Below are 23,610 nucleotides of genomic sequence, written 5' to 3'. Positions count from 1 at the left end.
AGCCTGCGAATTGTGAAGAAGCAATGGTCGACCCAGATTCCAACAAATGGCTGGAGGCCATGAAGTCCGAGATAGGATCTATGTATGAAAACAAAGTCTGGACTTTGGAAGTACTAGCTGAAGGCCGCAAGGCTATTCAGAACAAATGGATCTTTAAGAAGAAGACGGACGCTGACGGTAATGTGACCGTTCATAAAGCTCTACTTGTGGCAAAGGGTTTTTCACAAGTTCAAGGAATTGACTACAATGAGACATTCTCACCCGTAGCGATGCTTAAGTCCGTCCGAATCATGTTGGAATAGCTGCATTTTTCGATTATGAAATCTCGCAGATGGATGTCAAAACGACGTTCCTTAACGGTTTCCTTAAGGAAGAGTTGTATATGATGCAACCCAAAGGTTTTGTCGATCCTAAAAATGCTAAAAAAGTGTGCAAGCTCCAGCGATCCATTTATGGATTGGTGCAAGCATCTCGGAGTTGGAATAAACGCTTTGATGAGGTGATCAAAACATTTGGGTTTATACACGTGGTTGGAGAATCCTATATTTACAAGAAAGTGAGTGGGAGCTCTGTGGCGTTTCTAATATTATATGTGGATGACATATTGCTGATTGGAAACAATGTGGAGCTTTTGGAGAGCATAAAAGGTTACTTGAACAAAAGTTTCTCTATGAAGGACCTAGGAGAAGCTGCTTACATTCTAGGCATTAAGATCTATAGGGATAGATCGAAACGCCTGATAGGACTTTCACAAAGCACATACCTTGATAAAGTTTTGAAGAAGTTCAAAATGGATTAGTCCAAGAAAGGGTTCTTGCCAGTATTACAAGGTATAAAATTGAGTAAGACTCAGTGCCCAGCAACTGATGAAGATAGAAAGACAATGAGTTCCGTCCCCTATGCTTCAGCCATAGGTTCTATCATGTATGCAATGATATGCACTGGACCGGACATTAGCCTGGCCATAAGTATGGTAGGCAGGTTCCAGAGTAATCCAGGAGTGGATCACTGGATGGCGGTCAAGAATATCCTGAAGTACCTGAAAAGGACTAAGGAGATGTTTCTCGTATATGGAGGTGACAAAGAGCTCGCCGTAAAAGGTTACGTCGATGCAAGCTTTGACACAGATCCGAATGACTCTAAGTCGCAGACGGGATACGTATTTATTCTTAATGGGGGTGTGGTAAGCTGGTGCAGTTCCAAGCAAAGCGTCGTAGCTGATTCTACATGTGAAGCGGAGTACATGGCTGCCTCGGAGGCAGCTAAGGAGGGTGTTTGGATGAAGTAGTTCATGATGGATCTTGGAGTGGTGCTGAGCGCACTGAATCCAATAACCCTGTTTTGTGACAACACGGGTGCCATTGCCTTAGCAAAGGAACCATGGTTTCACAAGAAGACCAGACACATTAAAAGACGCTTCAACCTCATCCATGACTATGTCGAGGAGGAGGACGTGAATATCTGCAAAGTGCACACGGATCTGAATGTGGCAGACCCACTGACTAAACCTCTTCCACGGGCAAAGCATGATCAACACCAAAACTGTATGGGTGTTAGATTTATTACAATGTAATTCGCATGGCGATGTGAGGACTAGATTATTGACTCTAGTGCAAGTGGGAGACTGTTGGAATTATGCCCTAGAGGCAATGATAAATAAGTTATTATTATAATTCCTGTATCAAGATAATCGTTTATTATCCATGCTATTATTATATTGAATGAAGACTTAGATACATGTGTGGATACATAGAAAAACACTGTCCCTAGCAAGCCTCTTGTTGGCTAGCCAGTTGATCAATGATAGTCAGGGTCTTCTGACTATGTGTAAGGTGTTGTTGATTGATAAGTGGATCACATCATTGGTGAATCATGTGATGGACTAGACCCAAACTAATAAACGTAGCATGTTGATCATGTCATTTTGTTGCTACTGTTTTCTACGTGTCAAGTATTTATTCCTAGGACCATGAGATCATATAACTCACTGGCACCGGAGGAATGCCTTATGTGTATCAAACGTCACAAAATAACTGGGTGACTATAAAGATGCTCTACAGGTATCTCCGAAGGTGTCCGTTGAGTTAGTATGGATCAACACTGGGATTTGTCACTCCGTGTGACGGAGAGGTATCTCGGGGCCCTCTCGGTAATACAACATCACACACAAGCCTTGCAAGCAATGTGACTTAGAGTAAGTCACGTGATCTTGTATTACGGAACGAGTAAAGAGACTTGCCGGTGAACGAGATTGAAATAGGTATGCGGATACTGACGATCGAATCTCGGGCAAGTAACATACCGAAGGACAAAGGGAATGACATACATGATTATATGAACCCTTGGCACTAAGGTTCAAACGATAATATCTTCGTAGAATATGTAGGATCCAATATGGGCATCCAGGTCCCGCTATTGGATATTGACCGAGGAGTTCCTCGGGTCATGTCTACATAGTTCTCGAACCCGCAGGGTGTGCACGCTTAAGGTTCGGCAATGTTTTATGCGTATTTGAGTTATATGGTTGGTTACTAAATGTTGTTCGGAGTCCCGAATGAGATCACGGACGTCACGAGGGTTTCCGGAATGGTCCGGAGACGAAGATTGATATATAGGGTGGCCTCATTTGATTACCAGAATATTTTCGGCATTACCGGGATTGTATCGGGAGTGACGAATGGGTTCCGGATGTCCACCGGGGGGGGGGGGCAGCCCACCCGGGGGAAGCCCATAGGCCTTAGGGGTGCCTCATGATAACCCACAAGTATAGGGGATAAATTTTAGCCTTTCTCGATAAGTAAGAGTGTCGAACCCAACGAGGAGCTAAAGGTAGGACAAATATTCCCTCAAGTTCTATCGACCACCGATACAACTCTACGCACACTTTACGTTCGCTTTACCTAGAACAAGTAAGAAACTATAAGTACTTTGAAGGAGTGATAGGATAGGCTTGCAAGAAAGTAAAGAACACGTAAATAAAACTAGGCGCTGGTTAGATAAAGAAACAACTACGAGTGTCTAACGAGTGTGGAAAAGTGGTGGTAGGAGTTGCGGAATTGTCCCTAAGCAATTGGCTACGTTACTAGACCGATAACAAGTTTTATGTGGGAGAGACCACTGCTAGCATGGCATCCCTTACTTGGAATTCTATGAACTTATGATTGGAACTATTAGCAAGCGTCTGCAATGACTAATGTTCATTAAGGTAAAACCCAACCATAGCAATAAGATATATTGGCCCCCCTTCAATCCCATATGCATCAATTTCTATGCTAGGTTTGAAGCTTCTGTCACTCTAGCCTGCCAATACATAGTCCTATCAACATACAACTAACACTATGGTGTGATCCACGCGCGCAATCATATGATGGGCACCAAAGGACAGCAATATAACCACAAGCAAATTAAACCAATCATAGCAATTCATCAATCACCGATAGGACAACGATAATCTACTCAGACATCATAGGATAGCAACACATCATTGGATAATAATATGTAGCATAAAGCACCATGTTCAAGTAGAGGGTACAGCGGGTTGCGGGAGAGTGAAACGCTGAATATAGATGGGGAAGATGATGGAGATGTTGGTGAAGATGACGGAGGTGTTGGTGTAGATCGCCGTCACACGATGATGTCCCGGGCGGCGTTCCGGCGCCGCCGCGCGAGAGGGGGAGAGATCCCCCTCCTTCTTCTTCTTCCTTGACCTCCTCACTAGTTGGGAGAAGGGTTTCCCCTCTGGTCCATGGTCTCCATGGCGGCGGAGGGGCAAGAGCCCCTCCGAGATTGGATCTCTCTCTCTGTGTCCTTTTGTTTCTGCGCTCCCAGATTCTATGTTTCACCGTTTCTTAAATTCCCGGAGGTCCTTAACTCCGATTGGGCTGAAATTTTAACACGATTTGCTTCCGGATATTATCTTTCTTCCGGCGAAAGAAGGCTCCAACCTCCTTAAGGAGTGACCACAAGCCTGCCTGCCGCACGTCCACCCCCTGGCCGCGGCGACAGGGCTTGTGGGCACTCCGTGCATCCCCTCGCGTTGATTCTTCTTCCCAATAATCATAAATATTCCAAAAAAAAATCCCTGTAAGTTTTTATTACGTTTGGACTTCGTTTGGTATGGATATTCTGCGAAACAAAAAACATGCAACAAAGAGGAACTGGCACTGGGCACTGGATCAATATGTTAGTCCCAAAAATAGTATAAAAAGTTGCCAAAAGTATATGAAAGTTGTAGAATATTGGCATGAAACAATCAAAAATTATAGATACGACGGAGACGTATTAGCATCCCCAAGCTTAATTCCTGCTCGTCCTCAAGTAGGTAAATGATAAAAAAGATAATTTTTGATGTGGAATGCTACCTAGCATAATCTTGATCATATAATCTAATCATGGCATGAATACTAAAACACGAGTGTTTCGAAGAAATAGTCTATCATTTGACATAAAGACAATAATATTTCAAGCATGCTAACAAAGCAATCATGTCTTCTCAAAATATCATGGCCAAAGAAAGTTATCCCTACTGATGGGGTTATAGTCTTCTCAAAATGTCTTCTCAAAATGTCTTATACACCATTCGCCACTACTCCACCCCTGTCCACCGGGACGTTGTGGAAGGCAGCGCACTCTATATAAGCCGCTCTTCCCCACTGGTGCAGGGGTTGGCTTTTACTGTAATCCTATATTCCACTCGACACTAAAGCTCCCAAGAGCAATGAGATGTAGGGCTTTTACCTCCACCGCAGAGGGGCCTGAACTCATACAACCTCGTCGTAGCTAAGGCTCTGCCCATCCTTTCGTACCCTACACATCTACTATCAGACTTATACCACGACAGTTGGCGCACACCTTGGGGCCGGCGTCTAAGCGACTTCCGGCGAGTTTGCAGCTTCATCTTTTCATCATGTCGTCCGCTGGAGATTTGTGCATGGGTCGGGAGATCCTCTTCAGCGCACTCTCCTTCATCATCGACGATTCGGCATGGCTTCGGGATGCTTCTCTCGACGTCAAGGCGCTCCCCGGTCGTGGGGCTAGGCACTACCGTGCCGGTTCCCGCGGCGTCCTTCTTCTCCAACAGTCGGCCCCAGTGTCGATCTTCGCCCCCATCACGCGCCACAACAAGCGGTCCCGCTGTCCGCGGCTCCAGTGTTGGGTGCGACACGCCCAGGCGTGCCAGAACGCGTCCTCTCAAGTGGCGGTCCTCAAGTCGGTTGTGGTCGCACCACCGTCCCAGTGCTTGGACTCAGTTCTGACTAAGTTGCCTTCCGAGTACTTGGGTCGTGGGCCTGCAGCTGAAGTTCTCATAGCAAATTCCCATGAAAGTCCCCACCGGACTGGCCGGAACGAGCATGAGGTCGGCGAATCGTCCGGCGCTCGGCGTCAACACCACCGTTCTGCCAGTCGACGCACTCGTGAGAGCAACGTCGAGGTGTTCCGTACACCCGTCCTCAACCTGGCTGCCGCTGCCAAGATAGCCGATTCCCTCCAGCCGACTGATTCGGAGGCTGGTAGAGGAATCGAGCAGATCCGTGCCCTGTTGCACACGGCGCAGCAGCAGAATTCAGCGGTCTCCTAGTCGCACAACATGATCCACAACAGTTCTGTTCACGCGAACACGCATCGGTCGGTTTACAGCCCCCACTCTCATCAGCGGCGCGGAGGGGGCAGCCCTTCCACGAATCCCGAAGATCGTCGCCGTTCACGCACCCCTCCGTGGGGTGGGCCTTATAGGCCTCGACATCATGATGATCGGCGTTCAGTCGGTGACACGTATCTGCCCAGAGGAAGGTCGACAGGAGTCGAGCCCACCGTGATGGTCACGATAGAGACCGTCCGAGTGGAAGCAGGACCATTGTCTCTGGCCCCGAGTGCTTCAGTTGGGCCATCCGTTCAGCTGACATCCCTCCCAACTTCCGATTGGCGACGGGGATCAGCAAGTTCACAGGAGAATCCAAGCCAGAAACGTGGCTGGACGACTACCGAGTGGCGGTCCAGATCGGTGGCGGAGATGACCAGGTCGCCATGAAACATCTCCCCCTGATGCTCGACGGCCCGACACGAGCGTGGCTGAATCAGTTGGCTCCATCAAGCATCTACAGCTGGGCAGATCTGTCCCGAGTGTTCATCAGGACCTTCGAGGGCACGTGCAAACGCCCTGCTGGTCTCGTGGAGCTCCAGCACTGCGTCCAGAAGCAGAATGAGCCCCTGCGCGATTTCATCCAGCGCTGGACGACCCTCTACCACACGATGGAGAACGTCGCAGAGCATCAAGCAGTCTGCGCATTCAAGGCAGGCGTGCGGTACAGAGATCTGTACCTGAAGTTCGGTCCGACAGGCGACATCTCCATGAGCAAGATGATGGAGATAGCCACACGCTATGCAAATGGCGAAGAAGAAGACCGCATACGTAGCGGCAAGCACAAGGCAATCGCCGACGGAGATGGGAACATCAATCGGAAGAAAAAGCATAAAGCTCCGTCCACTCCGCAGGTAGAGGCAGCCGCCGTTACAAATGCCAAGTTCAAGGGCAAGGGGAAAGCTCAGTATACCCCCAAGAAGAAGCAGTTCGGGAACTCCATCCTGGATCAGCCATGTCCAATCCACACGAAGATGGATGAAGAAGGCAACAACATATTCCCGAAGCACACCACTCGGCAATGTTGCCTCCTGATCCAAGGGTTCGGCGAAGGGCAGCCGAGTGAAAAGGACAACGAGCAGGATGATGAAGACAAGGAGGATCCGTTCCCCCAAGTCCACGCAACATTAATGATTTTTGCTGACGTGGAAAGCAAGAGTCGACTGAAGCTGGTGAACAGGGAGGTGAACATGGCCACCTCGACCAACCCCACGTTCCTCAAATGGTCTCATACTGCGATCACCTTTGATCAGTCGGATCATCGAGCACACGTACCCACCCCGGGGAGGCAGGCTCTGGTAGTCGATCCGGTGGTGGAAGGAGTCCGACTGCGCAATGTCCTCATGGATGGCGGCAGCGGCTTGAACATAATGTACGCTGACACTCTCAAGGGGATGGGCATTCCGATGTCCAAACTTAGCGAGAGCAGCATGCAGTTCCACGGAGTCGTCCCAGGACGAAAGGCCAAGTCACTCGGTCAGATCGCGTTAGACGTCGTTTTCGGCTCCGACAAGAACTTCAGCAAGGAAAAGCTGACATTCGAGGTGGTGGACTTCTAGAGTGCATACCATGCGATTCTGGGCCGTCTGGCGTATGCACGTTTCATGGCCCATCCATGTTACATGTATTTGAAGCTGAAGATGCCGGGTCCCAAAGGTGTGATCACCATCACAGGCAATCGGCAACGGGCCGAAGAGTGTCTGCTGCAGGGGTCGCGGATTGCCGATCAGCAGATCGCTATCCTCAAGCTGGATAAGTACAAGAAGACGGCCGACCCCGCTGACTTGATGCGTTCGAAGAAGCCAACTTCGGAGTCCGCATTCCAGTCGGCGGGCGACACGAAGAAAGTCAGCATCCACCCGACGGATGACACCGCCGCCCCGACGAACATCTCCACCACCCTTGATCCAAAATAGGAAGCCGAGCTCATCCAATTCCTCCGTGAGAATTGGGACATTTTCGCATGGAAGCCTGCTGACATGCCAGGTGTACCCAGGGAGTTGGCTGAGCACCGACTGCATGTGGATCCTACCGCTCGGCCCGTCCGAGAACGCCTGCGTCGGTCCGCCGCGCACAAAAGGAAGGCAGTCGGAGAGGAGGTGGCTAAACTTTTGGCAGCCAACTTCATTCACGAGGTACACCACTCCGAGTGGCTCGCCAATGTTGTCATGATGCCCAAGAAGGACAAGTCCCTCCGTATGTGCATCGACTTCAAGCATCTCAATAAGGTCTGCCCGAAAGATCATTTCCCGCTCCCCTGCATCGATCAAATTGTCGATTCGACTGCGGGTTGCGAGTGTTTATCATTCCTTGATGCCTATTCGGGCTATCATCAGATCCGTCTGTATGGTCCCGATGAAATAAAAACAGCCTTCATCACCCCATTCTGGTGTTTCAGCTACATCACTATGCCATTCGGTTTGAAGAATGCAGGAGCAACTTTATGCGCATGATCTAGAAATGCCTCCTTGACCAGATCGGTCGAAATGTGGAGGCATAGATGGACGATATCATAGTCAAGTCACGCAAATGTTCCGACCTGCTGACTGACTTGGCAGAAACATTCGCCAACTTTCGTAGGTACAATATCAAGCTCAACCCTGCCAAGTGTTCATTCGGTGTTCCCAGCAGGAAGTTACTCGGTTTCTTCGTTTCCGAACGAGGAATCGATGTCAACCCCGAAAAAATCGGGACCATCGTCCGAATGGAGCGGCCGGTTAGAATACATGATGTTCAAAGGCTCACAGGTTGCCTAGCGTCTTTGAGCAGGTTTATCGCTCGACTTGGCAAGAAGGCATTACCTCTGTACCGACTCATGAAGAAATCAGATACTTTCTAGTGGACAGACGAAGCCCAGATTGCATTCGACGACCTCAAAGCCCTGCTTTCCACCCAGCCGGTTCTTACTGCCCCGCTCAGTAAAGAACCCCTTCTTCTCTACATCGTGGCTACAAATCAAGTCGTCAGCACTGTTCTTACAGTCGAACGTGAAGAAGAAGGCAAAGCGTACAAGGTTCAGCGGCCAATATATTATGTCTCCGAGGTCCTGACTCCTTCCAAGCAGAGGTATCCCCATTATCAAAAGCTTATTTATGGGATCTACATGACTGCAAAGAAGGTGGCTCACTATTTCCAAGACCACTCGGTGTCTGTCGTTTCTGATGCTCCGTTGTCGGAAATCCTCCACAATCGAGACACATCAGGCCGAGTGGCGAAGTGGGCTATGGAGATGTTATACTGCGACATCAAGTTTGAAGCCAAGAAGGCTATAAAGTCTCAAGCCCTGGCTGACTTCATAGCAGAATGGGTAGAACAACAGCAACCGACTCACATCTACTCGGCTCATTCGACTATGTTCTTCGATGGGTCCAAGAGGCTGAATGGCTCCGGCGCTGGCGTAGTGATCATATCGCCGAAAGGTGATAAGCTTAAGTATGTGTTGCAGATACATTTCGATTCCTCCAACAATGAGGCAGAGCATGAAGCTCTCCTTTACGGATTGCGCATGGCCATCACACTCGGCGTCCGTCGCCTGATGGTCTATGGCGATTCTGATTTGGTGGTTAATCAAGTGATGAAGGAGTGGGACGTCAGGAACCCCACCATGACTGCATACTGCAATGCAGTAAGGAAGCTCGAGAAGAAGTTTGAAGGTCTGGAACTTCACCATGTTCCGCGACTGAAGAACCAAGCAGCTGATGAGTTGGCGAAACTCGAATCCACTCGGAGACCAGTCCCAAGTGATGTCTGCCTCGAGCACCTACATCTCCCTTCGGTGAAAGAAGACCCCTTTACAGAGGAACTGGTACAACCGAAGAGCTCAACTGATCCGACTGAAGTCGAGGTCCCCGCTGTGGTTGATTTGATCATGGAGATTCTTGCTATCATCCCCGATTGGACTGTGCCATTCATTGCATACATCCCGAGGCAAGAATTAACACAGGATGAAGTCCAAGCGAGGCAGATCGTCCGCAGGTTGAAGTCCTTCTCCGTCATTGATGGCCAGTTGTACAAGGAACGTGTTTCAGGAGTCCTTCAGTGATGCATCTCCCCTGAGGAGGGACAGTTAATCCTGGAAGAAATTCACTCGGGAACTTGCGGCCATCATGCCTCCTCAAGAGCAATCGTCGCCAAAGAATTCAGAGCTGGCTTCTTCTGGTTGCAGGCGAATGAAATGACAAAGGATATGGTCGACCGATGCGAAGGCTGTCAGTTCTATTCGAACAAGTCCCATAAGCCAACATCTGCGTTGAAAACAATCCCTCTTGTTTGGCCGTTCGCAGTGTGGGGATTAGATACAGTCGGTCCATTCAGAACAGGCCAAGGGGGATTCACTCATCTGTTGGTGGCAGTCGACAAGTTCACCAAGTGGATTGAAGCCAAGCCCATTAAGAAGCTCGATGCCCTTATGGCCATCAAATTTGTCAGAGACATCATCTCCAGATTCGGAGTCCCGCACAGCATAATCACTGACAATGGCACAAACTTTGACTCGGACAGATTCAAAGGTTTTTGCAGAGGCCAAGGTATCCGAGTGGATTTTGCATCTGTGGCGCACCCTCAAACCAACGGGCAAGCAGAGCGGGCGAACGGACTTATTCTTCAAGGGTTGAAGCCTCGACTCCTGCGAGAAGTTGGACATGCCGCCGGCGCGCGGGTCACCGAGCTGCCTTCGGTGTTGTGGGGCCTACGCACAACTCCGAATAGATCTACACGGCGATCCCCGTTCTTCCTCGTTTATGGAGCAGAAGAAGTCCTTCCGAGCGACTTGCTTCACAACTCTCCACGAGTCGAACTCTTCTCCGAAGCCGAAGCGGAGCAGGCCAGGCAAGACGGAGTGGATCTACTAGAAGAAGAGCGCAAGATGGCACTGACTCGCTCAACAATTTATCAACAAGATCTGCGGCGTTTTCACGCGCGGCACGTCAGGTGTCACACATTCCAAGCAGGTGACCTGGTGCTCCGAGTGGACCAGTAGAGGCCTCACAAGTTGGCTCCCGCCTGGGAAGGACCCTTCATCATCTCTAAGGTGCTAAACAACGGAGCATATCGACTCTACAACCTCGACAGGAAAATGGAGCAGCCGCGAGCATGGAATAGAGATCTCCTGAAGTGCTTCTTCACGTGACCGCCGACGGAGGCAATGTAAAGAACAAGTATCGTTGAAGTAATACAAAGCAGATAGATTTTTTACAGGTCCAAAATTCTTCCGCCTTTGCAGACTCCGGTCTAAAAAAATTTCTCTCCGAGTGTGCGCTAACAGCCGCACTCGGGGACTTAGCTGCGATCCAGAATTGCCTAAGTCAAAAAATTCTCTCCGAGCATGCGCTAACAGCCGCACTCGGGGGCTTAGCTGCGATCCAGAATCGCCTAAGTAAAAACTTCTCTCCGAATGTGCGTTAACGGCCGCACTCAGGGACTTAGCTACGATCCAAAATCGCCTAAGCCAAAAAATTCTCTCCGAGTGTGCGCTAACAGCCGCACTCGGGGACTTAGCTGCGATCCAGAATCGCCTAAGTCAAAAAATTCTCTCCGAGTGTGCGCTAACAGCCGCACTCGGGGACTTAGCTGCGATCCAGAATCGCCTAAGTCAAAAAATTCTCTCCGACTGTGCGCTAACAGACGCACTCGGGGACTTAGCTACGATCCAGAATCGCCTAAGTCAAAAAATTCTCTCCGACTGTGCGCTAACAGCCCCACTCTGGGACTTAGCTACGATCCAGAATCGCCTAAGTCAAAAAATTCTCTCCGAGTGTGCGCTAACAGCCGCACTCGGGGACTTAGCTGCGATCCAGAATCGCCTAAATCAAAAAATTCTCTCCGTGTGTGCGCTAACAGCCGCACTCGGGGACTTAGCTGCGATCCAGAATCGCCTAAGTCAAAAAATTCTCTCCGAGTGTGCGCTAACAGCCGCACTCGGGGACTTAGCTGCGATCCAGAATCGCCTAAGTCAAAAAATTATCTCCGAGTGTGCGCTAACAGCCGCACTCGGGGACTTAGCTGCGATCCAGAATCACCTATGTAAAAAATTCTCTCCGAGTGTGCGCTAACAGCCGCAATTGGGGACGTAGCTGCGATCCAGAATCGCCTATGTCAAAAAATTCTCTCCGAGTGTGTGCTAACAGCCGCACTCACGGACTTAGCTGCGTTCCAGAGGCGCCTAAGTAAAAAACTCTCTCCGGGTGCGCCCTAAAAGCCGCACTCGGGGACTTAGCTGTGATCCAGAATCGCCTAAGTAAAAAGCTTCCTTCGAGTGTATCCTCGAGATCCACTCGGAGGCTTAGCAGACCCTCATTAAGGCTCATGTGGATGTCAAGACAACTGACAACTACATGAGTATCAACTCACTCTGACTGCGCACGACATGCCGCACTCGGGGACTTAGCTGCGATCCAGAATCGCCTAAGTAAAAAGCTTCCTTTGAGTGTATCCTCGAGATCCACTCGGAGGCTTAGCTGACCCTCATTGAGGCTCATGTGGATGTCAAGACAATTTACAACTACATGAGTATCAACTCGCTCCGAGTGCGCACGAGATGCCGCACTCGGGGACTTAGCTGCGATCCAGAATCGCCAAAGTAAAAATCTTCCTTCGAGTGTATCCTCGAGATGCACTCCAAGGCATAGAAGACCCTCATTGAGGCTCATGTGGATGTGAAGAAAACTGACAATTACATGCTCCGCATGTTTGCCATTGGCTTCACCAAGAAACGCCAAACAAAAACCATGAGCTCAAATCGTGTAAGAAAATAAACTTGGCGAAAGAACAGCAAAATATTTGATTCGAATTCAACGTTGGATCTACAATAGTCGGCTCGGTGTGGATCAAGCTTACCGACACCGAACCATGAATGTGACGGCCAACAGCAGTGGCCCAAGTTTGATATAGATACCACTCGGCATACCGAGGTAAAGTTTTTCAAGCGTCATCAGGACTGGCACTAGGACTGGCAGGCGCCACAAAGGTCTCAAGATCGATCCCGTCCACGATACGAGTGGCTGTCTCGAGGAAGGTCTCCATGAAATCTTCGAATCGAAGCTTCTTGGTGTTGGCGACCTGCAACGCCTTCAGCTTTTCTTCGCGAGCTTCCTTGCAGTGCACTCGGACCAGCGATAGCGCCACGTCCGCACCACAACGCGCGGCAGACTTCTTCCATGCCTGCACTCTGTTCGGGAGGTCCTCCAGCCGAGTCATCAACCCTTCTATTTCCTGTCGGGAATCGTCTTCGGGCCACAGCTCCTTGTTGATCCGGCCGATGAACTCTCTCAGACGGCTGATGAAAGGCCCCACTGTGCCAAGGCGAATATGTGCTCGGAGCATGTCCCGATTCGCTTCGTCGCCGAGTGGAACTTTCGGAACAACCGACCGTTCAATGTCGGCTGCTTCAGCCTCAGCGTCCAGACAAAAATCTGCAAAGAAAAGAAGAGCACAAAGTAAGCGCACAATGAATTACGAAGTCAAGAAGCACTCGGCAAGAAGATTACCACCGAGCAGTGCAACCATCTTCCTCGCCCAGTCGTTGACATACTTCTCCTGCAAAATGCATCGACGGTTCATCACCTGCATTTGACCCATCAGTTCACTTCTTTGCTTGCCCATTTTCTCAATTTCGGCAACCAATGCCTTGTTGGTCTCCCGGGACTCCTCCAAAGACTTCTCTCGGTCAGCAAGTGCCCCCTTCACACCCGCCTCCAATTCCGTAGCAAGCTGAACCTTTTCCGCCTTCAGAGTATTGTACGCAGATCCCATTTCGCAAGTCTTCTGCCAAATCAGCCCAAAGGGAAGCTCAGACACATTCAACAAGGAAAACAAACAAAGTTCTTCAGACCCCTGCCGATGCAAGCACTCGAGAGCAGACTCGGGGACTACACCCAGTGGGTTCACTAAGAGTGACCGCACTGGCATGAAGCTCGAACACGCCGGCCCTATTGAGCTACATGACGAACAGGCAAATCTACGAGAATGCTATGACCCGACCTGAGTAACACTACTCTTGGGGACTACATCCAGTGGATGCACTCCGAGTGCCCCCACTGGTAATATTCGGGCAGACCAGCTCGGATCTGCTCAGATAACGGAAAATACATATAAAGACAACTGCCGGTGAGAGCACTCAACAGCAGTCTCGGGGACTACACCCACTGGGTTCACTCTGAGTGAACCCACTGCAAAATAATCTTACTGTATCCGAGTATATCACTTGGTCACCCAGTGGGTTACAAGAGGGAAGTAAAAACTTACTAGCGCACTTACTCGGATATCGTCTCGGAGCTCCAAGCTTCTCTTGTACAAAGACGCGATGGAGTCGTATGCTCCCTTGGCATCACCCACCATCAACTCCACTTGCACAATGGCCTCCTTGGCGGCTCCCACTTGGTCTTCCGGGAGGTGTTGGCGTGGTACTAGACTGTCGACGAGCCTGGCACAACAGAAGACTCCTTGGGCAACGACGACATCGGCTCGGTCGGCGGCGCGTCCACGGTGGGAGCAGCTGCAGATGGAACAACCTCAAGGACAGGCGCCAAAGTTGGCCCTGATCCCCTTTGGTCGTCCTCCTCCAGATGAATCACCTCCGAAGGAAGCTCGACTGAACAACATGAGGTTGCAGAAAAAGGGCAAGATTAAAGACAACACTCGCAAAACAATAATGCAAACTCTCGGAGTCGTCACAGCGAACCTTGCTGGGATGTGGCAACGTTATCCGCATCCATGGGATCATCGCCCTGGCGTGGCAGAGAGGTGGCAGAGGTGGCAGCTCTGTCGAGTAAAATCCACTCGTCCGATAAGCATGAGTTCAGTCAAATATCGAATGAAGATGGGAGAACAAGACACTTACGTTGAGGCAACTGGAACAACGATACTCATCCGAGGCAAAGCTTTCCGAGGCTTGGGCCCACTCGGTTTGTCCACCTTGGATGGTTGGTCCGTAGGTTCGGCAGCAGCGTCCCTGATCCTCTTCACGCTCCGAGCACTCGGAGCCACGGGAGAAGCAGGCGGAGCACTCGGAGCTGCTGGAGGAGCCGGCGGAGCCGCAGGTTCGTGACGGCGCTTAGTTCGAGGCTCTGATGGTGGAGGTGGCGAGCTGTGCTCCCCAACCTCCCCCTCCTCCTCTCTAGACTCCTCATCTGTCTCCCCACTGTCGGAGACGTACTCGGCGCTATCCACGCTGCCCTCCTGGCTGCCCTCCTCTTCCTCAGCAGGATTCCCGTTCGAGACGGGAGAATACCAGTTGGTCCACTCCTGCACAAAATACAGTCGACAACGTCAGACATCAAGCGACGACACAAGAATAGCGATAAATGTAAGAAGATTGAAAGCACTCGACAAGATGCGCTCACCTCATTCGGAGGAGGGTTGTCGGCGCAGAAGGGCCTGACTCGCCGGGCTCCTTGGGGGTTGTCGCATGCGCCTGTGATGCCGCGGACCCACGCTGTCACCGTCTCCCCGGTCACGCACTCTGGGTGAGTCCGAGTGGAATCCTCAGGCCCCACATAGTGCCACATGGCATGGTGTCGGGCTTGCAGTGGCTGGATGCGCCGACCCAGAAAGGTCTCCAGCAAGTCCGTGCCGGTGACTCCCTTGGGGACGACGGTTATCAGCGCGTCGACGAGAGGCTGGATCTGAATATTTTCCAACTTGGAGAGTGCAAGTTGTCTGGGAGGAGCCGGACGGTCTAGGCTAAAGGGCAGCAACCTAGTCGCAGCATTAGGACAAGCTATGTCCTGGCAGTAGAACCAGGTCGACTGCCAGTTCCTAACTGACTCGGACAATTGGAGAGGGGGGTAGCTACTCTTCGTTTTATTTTGGAAGCCTAAGCCCCCACAGAGCTGGAGGAGATGGGTTTTATCGTCCGACTGACTAAGCTTTTTGACAGTCTGAGACCTAGCGGAGAATATATATTTAAAGAGCCCCCAGTGGGGGGACATCCAATAAAGCACTCGCACAGAGTGACGAATGCGGCAAGATGAGCTATCGCGTTGGGAGGAAAATGATGGAGCTGCGCCCCGAAGTGATTCATAATACCTCTAAAAAAGGGGTGGGGAGGCAGGGAGAAGCCCCTGTACACGTGGCTGAGCAGCAAGACGCGCTCTCCCTCCTGCGGCGCCGGCTCCGTCTCGCCCTCCGCTGGCAACCTACATGACTTATTGGCAATCATGCCTTGCTCCACCAGCTCCAGCAGATCGTTCGTCGTCACCGTGGAGGGGAGAAAATCCCCCTGGATCCAACCCGCCGGTAATGCTCGCTGTCGCCGCTGAGCAGGAGCCGCCGCCTTCTTCTTCTTGTTCTGCGACTCAAGCTTGCTCGTCTGCCCCTTCGTCATGGTGAAGGCAGCAGATCCACAGAGGAGGAGAGGAAGGAGGAGGCTTGGAACGCACAGTGAGCTATGGGAGAAGCGGGGCGAGTGCGAGTAACAAGGGCAGCGTAACAAGAAACCCCCGCCGGAGAGGCATAAATAAGGTTCCGACTGGGTCACTAACAGGTGGCCCCGAAATCTTATCCCCCGACCGGCTGCTGCGATATTAGTGGAGAAGATAAAGGCACAGTAATCGAGGCGGCAGAAACTACTCAATGACGATGTCGACATCCCCGCTGAGCGCGCGGCAACCGAAATTTGAAGATCCCAGAAAATCCGCCGCTATCAGTTTGACCGGTCACATCGAAAGATTCCGCGAAAGCACTCGGTCCCTGACGGTTTGTTTCACTGGCATATTCACTCGGATCACTGGTCGAAAGGATAAAATGGACCGAGGCTAACAACGCCAAAGTCACATCCATACCAACCGGATGTATACTCCAGGTACCACTTCGTCGCTCCAACCTTGATCCATTCGGGTACTAATGATGGGGTTATAGTCCCAGGGTAGGGCCATAGGCCTGCCCTATAGGTCCTACCCAAGGACTACCCTTCACAGAGGGCAAGACCCTTAGACAATTCCGACTGAACTAAGGACCCCCCATCATCCAGTCGGTGACGAGCATTCGGAGCGTATTTATCGTACCGACTGAATTCCACTATGTACATCGTAACCTCCTGGGAGGGCAACGGTCGTACGTTTTCATACACCATTATTAGCATTTAAGACATACTTACCTGTAACGTAGGCATTTATTCTGCACTACTCCACCCCTGTCCACCGGGCCGTTGTCGAAGGCAGCGCACTCTATATAAGCCGCTCTTCCCCACTGGTGCAGGGGTTGGCTTTTACTGTAATCCTATATTCCACTCGACACTAAAGCTCCCAAGAACACTGAGACGTAGGGCTTTTACCTCCGCCGCAGAGGGGCCTGAACTCATACAACCTCGCCGTAGCTAAGGCTCTGCCCATCCTTTCGTACCCTACACATCTACTGTCAGAGTTATACCACGACACCTACAAAATCATATAGTCTGGCTATGCTCCATCTTCCCCACACAATGTATTTAAATCATGCACAACCCCGGTTTTAGCCAAGCAATTGTTTCATACTTCAGTGTTCTCAAACTTTTTCAACTTTCACGCAATACATGAGCGTGAGCCATGGACATAGCACTATAGGTGGAATAGAATATGGTGGTTGTGGAGAAGACAAAAAGGAGGAGATAGTCTCACATCAACTAGGCGTATCAACGGGCTATGGAGATGCCCATCAATTGATATCAATGTGAGTGAGTAGGGATTGCCACGCAACGGATGCACTAGAGCTTATAAGTGTATGAAATCTCACAAAATAAACTAGTGGGTGTGCACCCAACTTTCTTGCTCATGAAGCCCTAGGGCAATTTTGAGGAAGCCCATCATTGGAATATACAAGCCAAGTTATATAATGAAAATTTCCCACTAGTATATGGAATTGACAACATAGGAGACTCTCTGTCATGAAGATCATAGTGCTATTTGAAGCACAAGTGTGGAAAGAGGATAGTAGCAATTGTCCCTCCTCTCTTTTCTCTCATTTTTTTTCGTCGGCTCTTTGGCCTCTTATATATATATTTTTTTTGTGTGGTGGGCATCTTTGGCCTCTTTTTTGTAAATGGGCTTCGCTGGCCTCTTTTATTTCCTCACATGGGACAATGCTCAATTAATAATGATCATCACACTTACAACTCGATACTTAGAGCAATGGTGACTCTATATGAAATGCCTTTGGTAGTGTACCGTGACAATGATCTAGCATAGCAATGAAATCAAAAGACGGACAAGCCATGGAAACATCATGCGAGCTATCTTACGATCGTGCAATGGCAATATGGAAGTGGTGGCACATGTCATGAGACAGAACGGTGGTAGTTGCATGGCAATATATCTCGGAATGGCTATGAAAATGCCATAATAGGTAGGTATGGTGGCTGTTTTGAGGGAGGCTATATGGTGGGTGTAATGCACCGGCGAAAGTTGCGCGGTACTAGAGAGGCTAGCAATGGTGGAAGGGTGAGAGTGCGTATAATCCATGGACTCAACATTAGTCATAAAGAACTCACATACTTATTGCAAAAGTCTATTAGTCATCGAAACAAGGTATTACACGCATGCTCCTAGGGGAAAGGTTGGTAGGAGTTAACCATCGCGCGATCCCGACCTCCACACAAAGGATGACAATCAATAAATAAATCATGCTCCGACTTCATCACATAACGGTTCACCATACATGCATGCTACGGGAATCACAAACCTTAACACAAGTATTTCTAAACATACGCAATTACTCACTAGCATGACTCTAATATCACATATTCATGTCGCAAAACTGTTGCAAGGAATCAAACATATCATATTCAGTGATCTACAAGTTTTATGCAGGATTTTATGACTAACCATGTGAATGACCAACTCCTGTTAACTCTCTAAATAGGTATAAGTGAAGCATGAGAGTTTAATTCTTTCTACAAAAGATATGCCCCACTCTAACAAATATAAGTGATGCAAAAAAGCATTCTATAAATGGCGGTTTTCTATGTGTAGGGAAACAGGCAATCCAAACTTCAAAAGATATAACTGAAGCACAAGAAGCATTCTATAAAGCCAACCAAGGACTATCTCATACCAGCTTGGTGCATAAAAGAAAAAGGAAAAATAAACACAAAAGACGCTCCAAGCATTTGCACATATCATGTGACGAACTAAAATATAGCTCTGAGTAAAATTACCGATAGATTGAAGCCTTCCGGGGCATCCTCAAGCTTAGACGCTTGAGTCTTCCTTGAATATTACCTTGGGGTGCCTTGGGCATCCCCAAGCTTAGGCTCTTGCCTCTCCTTATTCCTTCATCCATCGTGCTCTCACCCAAAACTTGAAAACTTCAATCACACAAAACTCAACAAAACTTCGTGAGATCCGTTAGTATAATAAAATAAATCACCACTTCAAGTACTATTGTGAACTCATTCTAAATTCATATTAGAATTATATCTACTCTAATCCAACTTCACCATGGTTCATACCCACCGATTCATCAAAATAAGAGAACAATGCATAGAAAACAGAATCTGTCAAAACAGAACAGTCTGTAGCAATCTGTATATTCCGTATACTTCTGATATCTCAAAAAAAATCTGAAAATTATGAACGTCTGGAAAATTTGCATATCAATCAGAAGCAAAAATAATCAACTCAAAAGCTCTTCCATAATGAAAATGAAAATTAATATCGTGAGCAGAAAGTTTCTGTCTTTTCTCACCGTGATCAAACAACTATCACCCGAACTAATCGTAAAGGCTTTGCTTGGCACATTATTTTTAAAAACACAAAGGAATTGTACAAGGGGATAAGTACTTTTGTGAGAAACTTCCATGAAAAATTCTACATTGTTTCCATGAGCATGAACACAAGTGTTCAAGGTCGACCCTCACTTCCACAATGCATCACCTTTCAATCACTTCACTTTTTGAAAAAGTTTTAAGTTCCCCTCTATATTTTTTTGTTTTTAAACTAAATAAAAGCACTCAACAGAAATAAATGACTCTCTAAAACTTCCGAGTTGTCTCCCAGGCAGCGTTTCTTTAAAGCCATTAAGCTAGGCATAAAGTGCTCAAGTAATGGATCCACCCGGATCCCAAGGTATATCAAAGCTAATTTTAATTAGCAAAGATTTGAAATTTAGTAGTGAGCACAAGGTAACATATATCATGCAATGATGAAGTCTAACTCTCTTCCTATGCATTGGCATGTCATAAAAGAACAATTCATGCACATCAAGTAAAGGCCAATACATAGCATAAGCAGTTTCTTGCAATTTTATCGCATTGGAAACATAGAGAGGTGGAGATGTAGTTCCTCTCTCATAATAATTGCAAGTAGGAGCAGCAAGCACATGCATATTATATTCATCAAAATCATCATGTGTAACATAAGGAACTATAGCTAGCTCATCTTCATAAGCATCATTCATAATGGCATCATGGCCACAAGCATAGGAAACATCAAGTTCATCAAAAAGGGATATTTCAAACGAATCCAAGGAATCATAGCATTCATCCTTAGGTAAGAATGAAGGGAAATTAAATAATGTATTAGTAGAAGAGTTACTCTCATTAGAAGGTGGACACGGGTAGCTAGTCCGCTCTTCCTCCTTTTGTTCTTCGCTCTCCTCTTCATCTTTTTCATCTAATGAGCTCACAATTTCAGCATTTTCTTCTTCCATAGTTTCCTGCAAAATAGTAGTCTCTTCTTGGGCAGCATAAGATTTCTCCTTAAATCGTTCAATGTGGGAATTATATTCATAATTAGTATAACAATAACGAAGCATAGCCAAATTTTCAGATCGGTAAGGAGCATCATCATTATCATCACACCTTTTAAACAGAGCCTCAATTTCATAAGCACCCATAAAAGCAACAAATTCTTCTATTTTATCCACATCATAGTAATCATATATACCATTAGCATAAGCAGCCAAGGTTCTATGATCATTAAATTCACAAGAAAAGGGAAGGTGTGGAGCCTTCATCCTAGAGCAACAAGTAACACCATATCTCTTGCATAGTTCCCAAGCATACCATTTCAACAAATGGATTTGATCCCATAAAAGTTTCCCTTTTTGAGTCAAGCGATAATCCCTAAAGTATTCACGTTGATCCAATGTGTATCCCATTATATAATTGAATGGGGCTTTCTCAGGATTATTAAAGAAGTGCATAATATTTTCCACATAACGAGCCTCGAGGGTTTTAGGAGGTTCCCCATCTCCATGAGTAGCAAGTACACCTAATTTTTTTGGTATTTCGTGTTCCATATCCATAACTAAAGATAGAGAACAACTTAGAACAGCAAATAAATCTACTTAGTGATAAAGCAAACAAGCACACACGAGGATATTCACCCCACGCTATTGCTCCCCAGCAACGACGCCAGAAAAAGGTCTTGATAACCCACAAGTATAGGGGATCAATTGTAGCCTTTCTCAATAACTAAGAGTGTCGAACCCAACGAGGAGCTAGAGGTAGGACAAATATTCTCTCAAGTTCTATCGACCACCGATACAACTCTATGCACACTTTACGTTCGCTTTACCTAGAACAAGTATGAAACTAGAAGTACTTTGAAGGAGTGATAGGATAAGCTTGCAAGAAAGTAAAGAACACGTAAATAAAACTAGGGGCTGGTTAGATAAAGAAACAACTATGAGTGTCTAACGAGTGTGGAAAAGTGGTGGTACGAGTTGCGGAATTGTCCCTAAGCAATTGGCTATGTTACTAGACCGATAGCAAGTTTTATGTGGGAGAGGCCACTGCTAGCATGTCATCCCTTACTTGGAATTCGATGCACTTATGATTGGAACTATTAGCAAGCATCCGCAACTACTAACGTTCATTAAGGTAAAACCCAATCATAGCAATAAGATATATTGGTCCCCCTTCAATCCCATATGCATCAATTTCTATGCTAGGTTTGAAGCTTCTGTCACTCTAGCCTGCCAATACATAGTCCTATCAACATACAACTAACCCTATGGTGTGATCCACGCGCGTGATCATATGATGGGCACCAATGGACAACAACATAACCACAAGCAAATTAAACCAATCATAGCAATTCATCAATCACCGATAGGACAACGATAATCTACTTAGACATCATAGGATAGCAACACATCATTAGATAATAATATGTAGCATAAAGCACCATGTTCAAGTAGAGGGTACAGCGGGTTGCGGGAGAGTGCACCGCTGAATATAGATGGGGGAAGATGATGGAGATGTTGGTGAAGATGACGGAGGTGTTGGTGTAGATCGCCGTCACACGATGATGTCCCGGGCGGCGTTCCGGCGCCGTCGGGAGAGAGGGGGAGAGAGCCCCCTCCTTCTTCTTCTTACTTGACCTCCTCCCTACATGGGAGAAGGGTTTCCCCTCTGGTCCATGGTCTCCATGGCGGCAGAGGGGCGAGAGCCCCTCCGCGATTGGATCTCTCTCTCTGTGTCCTTCTGTTTGTGCGCTCCCAGATTCTACGTTTCACCGTTTCTTAAATTCCCGGAGATCCGTAACTATGATTGGGATGAAATTTTAACACGATTTTCTTCCGGATATTATCTTTCTTGCGGCAAAATAAGGGCTCGAACAGCCTTAAGGACTGGCCACCAGCCTGCCTGCCGCGGGCCCACACCCTGGCCGCGGCGACATGGCTTGTGGGCACTCCGTGCATCGCCTCACGTTGATTCTTCTTCCCAAAAATCATAAATATTCCAAAAAATCCCCGTAAGTTTTTATTACGTTTGGACTTTGTTTGGTATGGATATTCTGCAAAACAAGAAACACGCAACAAACAGGAACTAGCACTGGGCACTGGATCAATATGTTAGTCCCAAAAATAGTATAAAAAGTTGCCAAAAGTATATAAAAGTTGTAGAATATTGGCATGAAACAATAAAAACTTATAGATACGACAGAGACGTATCACTACACCAGCCCTTAGTCGGCTGGTGGGCAAGCCCAAAAGGGCCCTTGCGCAGGAGATAAATAAAATCAAAGAGAAAAAAGGGGGAAGTGGGAAAGTAGAGAAGGACTCCACCTTCCAATCCTAGTTGGATTAGGATTGGAGGAGGAATCCTCCTCCCCCCATTCGACCGACCCCTTGGGGCTCTCTTTGGCCTCAAGGCAGGTCCCTCCCCCTCCCTCCTATATATACTGAGGTATTAGGGCTGATTTGAGACAACTTTGCCACAGCAGCCCGACCACATACCTCCACGGTTTTTCCTCTAGATCGTATTTCTGTGGAGCTCGGGCGGAGCCCTGCTGAGATAGATCATCACCAACCTCCGGAGCGCTGTCACGCTCTCGGAGAACTCATCTACCTCTCCGTCTCTCTTGCTGGATCAAGAAGGCCAAGATCATCGTCGAGCTGTACGTGTGCTGAACACGGAGGTGCCGTCCGTTCGGCACTAGATCGGAGCATATCGTGGGACGGATCGCGGGACGGTTAGTGGGACGGTTCGCGGGGCGGATCGAGGGACGTGAGGACGTTCCACTACATCAACCGTGTTTCTTAATGCTTCTTGCTGTGCGATCTACAAGGGTACGTAGATCCAAATCCCCTCTCGTAGATGGACATCACCATGATAGGTCTTCGTGCGCGTAGGAATTTTTTTGTTTCCCATATGACGTTCCCCGACAAAATAGCCGTGTCAACCCTTGCGTTTGATGTTCCTATCCCTACCCTTTACTTACATTTTCATGTCATTACTTTCTGCTGCTATACTCTTAGACTTGCATGTGTAGGGTGTGCTTGACTTGCTACAACTAGCCCACAACTAAATTTGGGAAAAGACTAAGTTTTTCTTTGGTCAAGTAGTCTAATCACCCCCCTCTAGACATACTTCAGATCCTACAAGTGGTATCAGAGATTTGGTCTCCATTGCATTGGTTTCACAACCTAGGAGAGTATAGCATCTAGTGAGGGAAATTATCACCATAGAGGTCCATATTTTGATGTTACAAACTTTGCTAGTTGGAAGCATAAGATGAAAATGCATATTCTTGGTGATAACCCCGCTATTTGGG

The sequence above is a fragment of the Hordeum vulgare genome, chromosome 6H, assembly GCF_904849725.1.
Source record: "Hordeum vulgare subsp. vulgare chromosome 6H, MorexV3_pseudomolecules_assembly, whole genome shotgun sequence".
NCBI lineage: Eukaryota > Viridiplantae > Streptophyta > Magnoliopsida > Poales > Poaceae > Hordeum > Hordeum vulgare.
The sequence above is the reverse complement of the archived record's forward strand: the minus strand, read 5'-3'. Positions refer to the sequence as shown.